The following is a 7847-nucleotide window of genomic DNA, read 5'->3' as shown; positions in this document are numbered from 1 at the left end:
ACAAAGAGTACAGAATGTAGCAGCCCGCATTGTGACAAGATCCAGGAAGAATGATCATATTACTCTTCTATACTTTCTACACTGGTTGCCTGTGGATTTCAGAATTCAATTTAAACTTCTCTGCCTTGTCTTCCGCTGTCCGTCTGGAACTGCCCCTACATATTTATCCAGTCTTCTTTCTCTGTACAAGCCTTCTCGTTTGCTCCGTTCACAAGATAAAAGTCTTCTTCTTGTCCCTAAAACTAGAACAGTGCAGTATGGAAACAGATCCTTTGTCTATGCAGCACCAGTGGCCTGGAACAAACTTCCACAGAATCTCAGGGACTGTACTGACTTTGTCACTTTCAAATCCAAGTACAAAACACATTTGTTCAGGACAGCCTTTTCAACTATAGCTGTGTAATTTGTTACATTCTATCTGCGCTTTGAGCATGGACTGCATGGATACCAGCACATTACAAATGTGTTATGATGATGATGATGATGAAGTATGGATTACTAAAGACCAATTCTAACTCGGATCTTCACGAGTGGAGACACATAGGGTTGCTGAAGACCAGATCTGATAAGGGTCTTCACGGGTGGAGACAAGCATGGGTTGCTGGAAACCAGACCTGACAAGGGTCTTCACGGGTAGAGACAGATGGGTTGCTGAAAACCAGATCTGACAAGGGTCTTCACGGGTGGAGACAGATGGGTTGCTGAAAATCAGATCTAACAAGGGTCTCCACGGGTGGAGAGAAAGGGGTTGCTGAAAACCAGATCTAACAAGGGTCTATACGGGTGGAGACAGATGGGTTGCTGAAAACCAGATCTAACAAGGGTCTCCACGGGTGGAGAGAAAGGGGTTGCTGAAAACCAGATCTGACAAGGGTCTTCACGGGTGGAGACAAGCATGGGTTGCTGAAGACCAGATCTGACAAGGGTCTTCACGGGTGGAGACAAGCATGGGTTGCTGAAGACCAGATCTGACAAGGGTCTTCAAGGGTCTCAGTGTATAAATGATAAAAACGCATCCATTGACAATGTGAATAGCCCCATCGTCTTCCTAATACTAAACCCACTGTCTATTTATGTCCCATTAGAAAGAGAAAACAGAACGCTGCGAGAATTCAACAGTTTCGATTTTATGTTTGGAACAATCTCGTCACCGACTCTCCTCTGTGCTGTCGATATTTGTGGAACAAGATATTGTTAAAAAAAACCGTTGTGTGTATAACCATGACTCAGTTTATGAGTGTATTCTGGACTAATTACTTCGATATTATACCTACGAGTTAAGCCGAGGCGAGGGTAACAGATTATCGTATGTTAAGGGAATTACCCCGACTTCTTGTATTTGAATGTACGTCTTTAAGTGGCATTTTAGAAGTTAGGAAGTACAAAATAGACAAACTTTATTAATGACAAATTTATTACGAGAGTGCGACGTTTCGATACAGATTCTTGTACGTTGCTTAACAAGTTGTTATCCATAAACGTTGTCTATTTTGTAATCTGGCAAAACTCAGCAATTTCTTTCAATTCTATAGATATATATTATCAAAGCTTAAACAAACCTTAACAAATATCTTCAAATCATTGAGGAAAGGGTGCGATTTAAAGTTAAATGAATGAAAAAAATATCAACGATAAACTGAATTCCTAGGTTGACTATTGTTTATTTTACAACGAGAATCTGAAATCGATGTTTTTACGACCAGTGTACCTTAATCCTAAACACTAAATGTAATGTAAACACTTGCTGTATAGGGACCATTCATAACCAATAGCGGTGGTGTGTGTGTGTGTGTGTGAGTGTTTGTGTGTGGCGGGTGATGATTTTTATGGAGCTGCATGTACAACGTGAATGACCCCTAGCTACTTAAATTGACGACACCCCACCCCCCCCACACACCACACACACAACCTTCCCCTTACCTTCCCAGAACAGAATCGGTTACACACACACACCACACCATCCCCCTTATAATCATCACCATCACTATAGGAGTCCGACTAACCCCCATTTGGCTTTCAAACACAATAACACGTTTACCCCGTGCAAACTGTTCGCGGATTGTCGTACGTAGCTTTGTGCTTTGTGCCGTCACAGCTGTGTCAATTCTTGATTACAAAATACACTGTATAAATGTTCAACTAGGCTAGTAGTGCATGTAGGTCAACTTTCATCAACGGAGTCACAGCTGAAAAAACGGCGTGTGGCTTCCTAGAAGTAGAGCACTTCCAAGAAACCAGCGCATGGGATCGTGTGTGCAGAGCACCGTCATGGATTGCAGACCAGCCATTTCCTGGAATTCCTCCATTCTCAGCCAAGTCTGAATACTGCTATCGTGAATGGGCTGGCTTTTCACAAGAATCAATACATTGTACGTAATGCATTTCGTTATTTTTAGCTGTGGGCAATCTAGTTCAGGATCTCCCAAGGTCGATGTTGTGTTTGATCATACTGTGTCGTTGTCTAATAATACCGTGGTGAAATTCACATCGTGAGTTATTTTACGTGAATATTTGGGTTCTCATTGCTTGTATCATACAATACCGATGAGAGAACTTGTAGATATATACGAGTGAGTATGGTTTTACACCGCTTTTAGCAATATTCCAGTAATATCACGGCGGGGAACACCAGAAATGGGCTTCACATATTGTACCTATGTCATGGGGCATTCGACTGTACATGAAAACCGGAAGTTGCACCTTTGCAACAACCTATTTTCCACTGTACAGTTTTTAAGGGACAACCCAGGCTTCACGTTCACGGTTAGTTTAAGGTATTCCCCACCTTAAACAAATGCACCATTTTAAATATGACAATATAACGTCTCTCTCCACACATTTGGAATCACGTAATAATGATAATGTTTCTATTCTTGTCATAAATGTCTATTTCAAGCGGCACCCATACCGAAGCTAACGTAGCGATCGCGAAAAAACTTATTTTACTCCTGATATTACGCAAGTGATGACCACACGGTGCTTGTGTTCAATTTTACAGCAAAATGCGTCTTTTTCAAAGTCCTCTGTGATGTTTTAATGCTTATTTCCTTATATTTAGCGAGAAACATGGCAAAATATAGACTGTACGCTCTGATGGTTGCTGCACCAGTACTAGCTGCCACAACCTGAGACAGTAGCAACGACCCTTTAGCGTACAGTTAGCTTCAGTCAAAACACGGGCTTAAAACATTCCCAATACAAGCATTGGGCATATGTGCAATAAAATCTGCAGTAGCAACGACCATTTAGCATACAGTTTAGCTTCAGTCAAAGCAAAGGCTTAAAACATTCACAATACATGCATAGGGCATTTATGTAATAAACTCTGCAGTATGTCTGCATAGAAAAAGTCTAATTGTATGAAACAGACCATCTATATTACTGTGATTGACAGATTTAGAGTGAGTGAGTGAGTTTAGTTTTTACGCCGCTTTTAGCAATATTCCAGCAATATCACGGCGTGGGACAACAGAAATGGGCTTCACACATTGTGCCCATGTGGGGAATCGAACCCGGGCCTTCGGCGTGACGAGCGAACGCCTTAACCACTAGACTACCCCACCGCCCCACAGATTTAGATAATTGTGCATAAGGCATGATCACGTTATCTGAAAGACGACAGTAAGTCATCCCGATAAGGAGGATGAATGAATGTCACCTCATAAATATAAAAGTTAAGGGTACAAGAAGGCTTCATCTGTGGACACACAGACGTTAAGCCCTCTCTATTAAAAAAATTGTCTGTATGTAATTACCGTGAACGTGAAGTCCGGGTTGTCCCTGTAAAACTGTGCAAAGGAAAATGGGTTGTTGCAGAGGTGCAACATCCGGTTTTCATGTACAGTCGAATACCCCCTGTGCATGTGGGGAATCGAACACAGGTCTTCGGCGTGACGAGCGAACGCTTTAACCACTAGGCTACCCCACCGCCCCTGTAGCTATATATACGTAAATAAACCTTTTTTTTTTGTCAAAGGATGCCTTTTAATTTTGTTAACAGCTTGTTCACCTCCCACGTCTCTCACAAGTCATTATGTTGTTTAGTTGTTTGATGATTAACGCCGCACTCTGCAATAATCCAGCTTATCCAGTCTGTAATACTGAAATCTGGACCAGACAATCAAGTGATTAACATATGAACATTAATCCATGCATCTAGGATACGACAGTCGCACTTCCATTTAATTCAGCCAGTTCTGATGTCCCCCGCCGTGATGTTGCTGGAATATTGCTAAAAGCGGCGTAAAACCAAACTCGGTTAGTCAGTCAGTCCATTTAATTCAGGTCTTACTGCGTGGGAGCGGAGGGTTGGCCTAATTGTTAAAGCATCGAATGCTCACGCTGAAGACCCGGGTTCGATTCCCGACATGGGTACAATATGTGAAGCCCATTTCTGGTGGCCCCCGTCGTGATTTTGCTGGAATACTGCTAAAAGCGGCGGAAAACCATTTTCACTCACTCACTCACTCACTTAGAACGCGTTTCAGCTACAAAACTAACCGAGGACAATCCATTACGGGTCACGTCAGAACAACTTCACCAGCCAAAGACGTCAACTCAAGCCAGTCAGAAAGCAGCTTCCTCGAGCATAACGACAAACGTTTCTGACAGACGACTTTAGCCCAAACTAGGCGAAGAAAAAAGTATTTTTACAGTTCTGCATTAAAAAAATATATAATATATACCTCTCAGGGACGGGGACGGTGGGGTAGCCTAATGGTTAAAGCGTCCGCGCGTCAAGCTGAAGACCAGGGTTCGATTTCCCACATGGGTACAATGTGTGAAGCCGCTGCTGGTGGTGATATTGCTGGATTATTGCTAAAAGCCAATCTCACTCACTCACTCATTGGTCATTGGGAAAACCCTGTTCAGGCCTTTACGAGATTTGATGATTAGAAAATACATTTCGATAGTCACATGCCCAATCTGCTGGAAGCTCGTTCTGACGTACCGTGTTTGCACTTAAGTGAGTGAGTTTAGTTTAACGCCGCACTCAGCAATATTCCAGCTATATGGCGGCGGTATGTGAATAATAGACTCAGGACCAGATAATCCAGTGATCTGGAACATGTGCATCGAACTGCGCAATTGGGTACCGATGACATACACGTTGTCAACCAAGTCAGCGAGCCTGACCCCCCGATCCCGTTAGTCGCCTCTTACGACTAGCATTGGTTACTGAGGATCAATATTTTAACCCGGACCTTCACGGGTGTTTGCACTTGAAGCTGGTATGATGCGCAAAGGAGATAATCCTATAGATATACAACATAATTCCAATGAATGCGACCTTCCGGTGTAGATACTAACACTGTCACACTGTCATACACGCGGTCATTCAATTCACTCATCACTTGCTTGACGATGGTGTTAGTATCTGTACCGAAAAACGTCGCTCTCATTACCTCGTAAGGATGGGAAAGCCACACTAACTCGGTGCGCCTAGTGGCTGCAAGAGTTGTATGTTCCCCAGGGAGTTGAGATTGATAATACGACGTGCTGTTGAGATTGTCATCCAGTGATCGAGGGAGAAAACAAAGCGCCTTTAAGCAGCTGAGCTGGATGTCGGGGCTATACAAATGTATGTATGTATGTATGTATGTATGTATGGATGGATGGATGTATGTATGTATGTATGTATGTATGTATGTATGTATGTAATGTATGTATGTATGTATGTATGTAATTGAAATACTGAAGTTGTACAGCCATATCTCCCTACTAGAACTAAGATCTTAAGATTGAAATTCGTTATTCAACATGTAATTCTGACCCGATTTTATAAATCTCTGTGACACGCAAGCTTCTATAAAAGTAAAAATATTCCACAACGTGCAATAGAAATGGGAAAAGGCACACACAATATTGAGATAGACTTTTATTGTAATATTCTGTTTGGTTTAAAAAAGGTTGGATGCAACAGCTAATCAAGACCAGTTATTTTCAAGCAAAATTTGGTTCATATGGAACAAACCTAAAGCTTTCGATAAACTGAATTATACTCTTGAGACTATCCCTATCAATGACTGTAAAACGAATTTCGTGTAATGATTGGTTACAACAGTATTTCTCAACATGCATGTCTCTAAAAACCAACACACAGCAGAACTTTGTTATAAGACTGACTGACTGACTGACTGACTGAGTTTGGTTTTACGCCGCTTTTAGCAATATTCCAGCAACATCACGGCGGGGGACACCAGAAATGGGCTTCACACATTGTGCCCATGTGGGGATTCGAACCCGGGTCTTCGGCGTGACGAGCCAACGCTTTAACCATTAGGCTACCCCACCGCCCCTTTGTTATAAGAAGCTTCCAGTGCAATATTAACCCAGCTAACCCACAACGTTTTCGCAACGTTGTGGGAAGGTTGTAGATTGGTAACGTCATGAGACAACGTTGTCATAACGTTAGTATTACGTCATTTTAACGTTATGTCACAACGCAATAACCACGTAGCAAATTGACGTTGAGGAAACGTTATGTTTGGGGCTCCTCACAACGTTATAACAACGTTTCTTATAATTTGTCACGATAGCGGTTTCTGTAAAACCTTTCTCTTTGAGATGCTTTCTTCACTATTCAGCTACAGCTTCAGAAAACACACGACCAAAACAACATGCAAATTGACGAATAAACATTGAAGTGAATTTCTGCTTTTGTTTCTGTACTGTTCACTACTGGGAAAACTATTCAACTATTAATGTTAAATATAGCTTTAGGACAACGTAAAATACGTTATCATCAAATAGCTTGTGGCGACGTGAAAATGACGTTTCACAACATCAGGCCAGAACGTTGTGACAACGTAAACGGAGTCCACAGAATAACGTTGTAATAAAGAAATTGTGACAACGTGAAACTGTCAGCAGGGAATATGCAATGTGAAACAAACGTATAAAAAGATACAAATAAATTGGATGTCATACGAATCTGTTTATAGTCTTTCTTAATTACAAAAAGGAACAGCCAAACTAACTTCAATAAACTATTTTCAATAAATCCACAATCAAGTAAAGAAGTGAAATCTAAACTAGTTTTAATATAATACTGGTGTATCACAAAACTATTCGTGTTATTTAGGTATTTGGGAAGCGTATTTACAAAATACAGTATACATAAATGGTCACAAGCAAAAGCTACACACAAGCTGGCAATTATCTCATAAAACTGTTAAACACTCACAACACTAAAAAGAGTAATTAACATGGACATTGTCTGCCTCTGAAATAGCTGAATACATGGGAGTAACGGTGTTTACCGAAAAGTTATCACTTGGAATGTAATCTTCTAAGACCTTTTGTATGCTTTTTCCACATCGAATAGCAAACGCCACGGTCTTACCTACCACGTTGTAGTCAAAGTAGAGAAATTACAGACAGTTAAACTACGTCCATTACGAACTCAAAGGGACCAGTAATTTCAGTTCGGTATAACCGTATTTCGAAAAACGTACTTATATACTACCCATCAAAACTTTAGACTCATTATTGTTAATGTAGCCACTTACTTCAGTCAACTGTTCTAAACTAGATTTTGCAAAATATTCCCTACTGTTTAAAGGTACTGTTTACACATGAACTGGTGTATTTTAAAACAAATTCGTAATGTTGAAAAGATTATTGTCATGAGTTCAAGAAATCATGAAACTCAGTGAAAATTGGCGAATTCTTAACAAAACTTCACACCAAAACGCAGCTGTTCACATGCACGATATTTGCACATGCTTTGATGCATGATCCTCATGCAATTCATCTGCATAAGGTTTACAGTTGGTTCCCCCAAGTTAGTGGAGAAATTCATCTTCGATATAACCACACATATATCCATAACATATAGTGAGTGC

Source organism: Haliotis rubra, unplaced genomic scaffold (assembly GCF_003918875.1).
Source record: "Haliotis rubra isolate DU_JTF1 unplaced genomic scaffold, ASM391887v1 Scf45, whole genome shotgun sequence".
Lineage (NCBI taxonomy): Eukaryota > Metazoa > Mollusca > Gastropoda > Lepetellida > Haliotidae > Haliotis > Haliotis rubra.
This window is presented reverse-complemented; position numbering follows the sequence as displayed.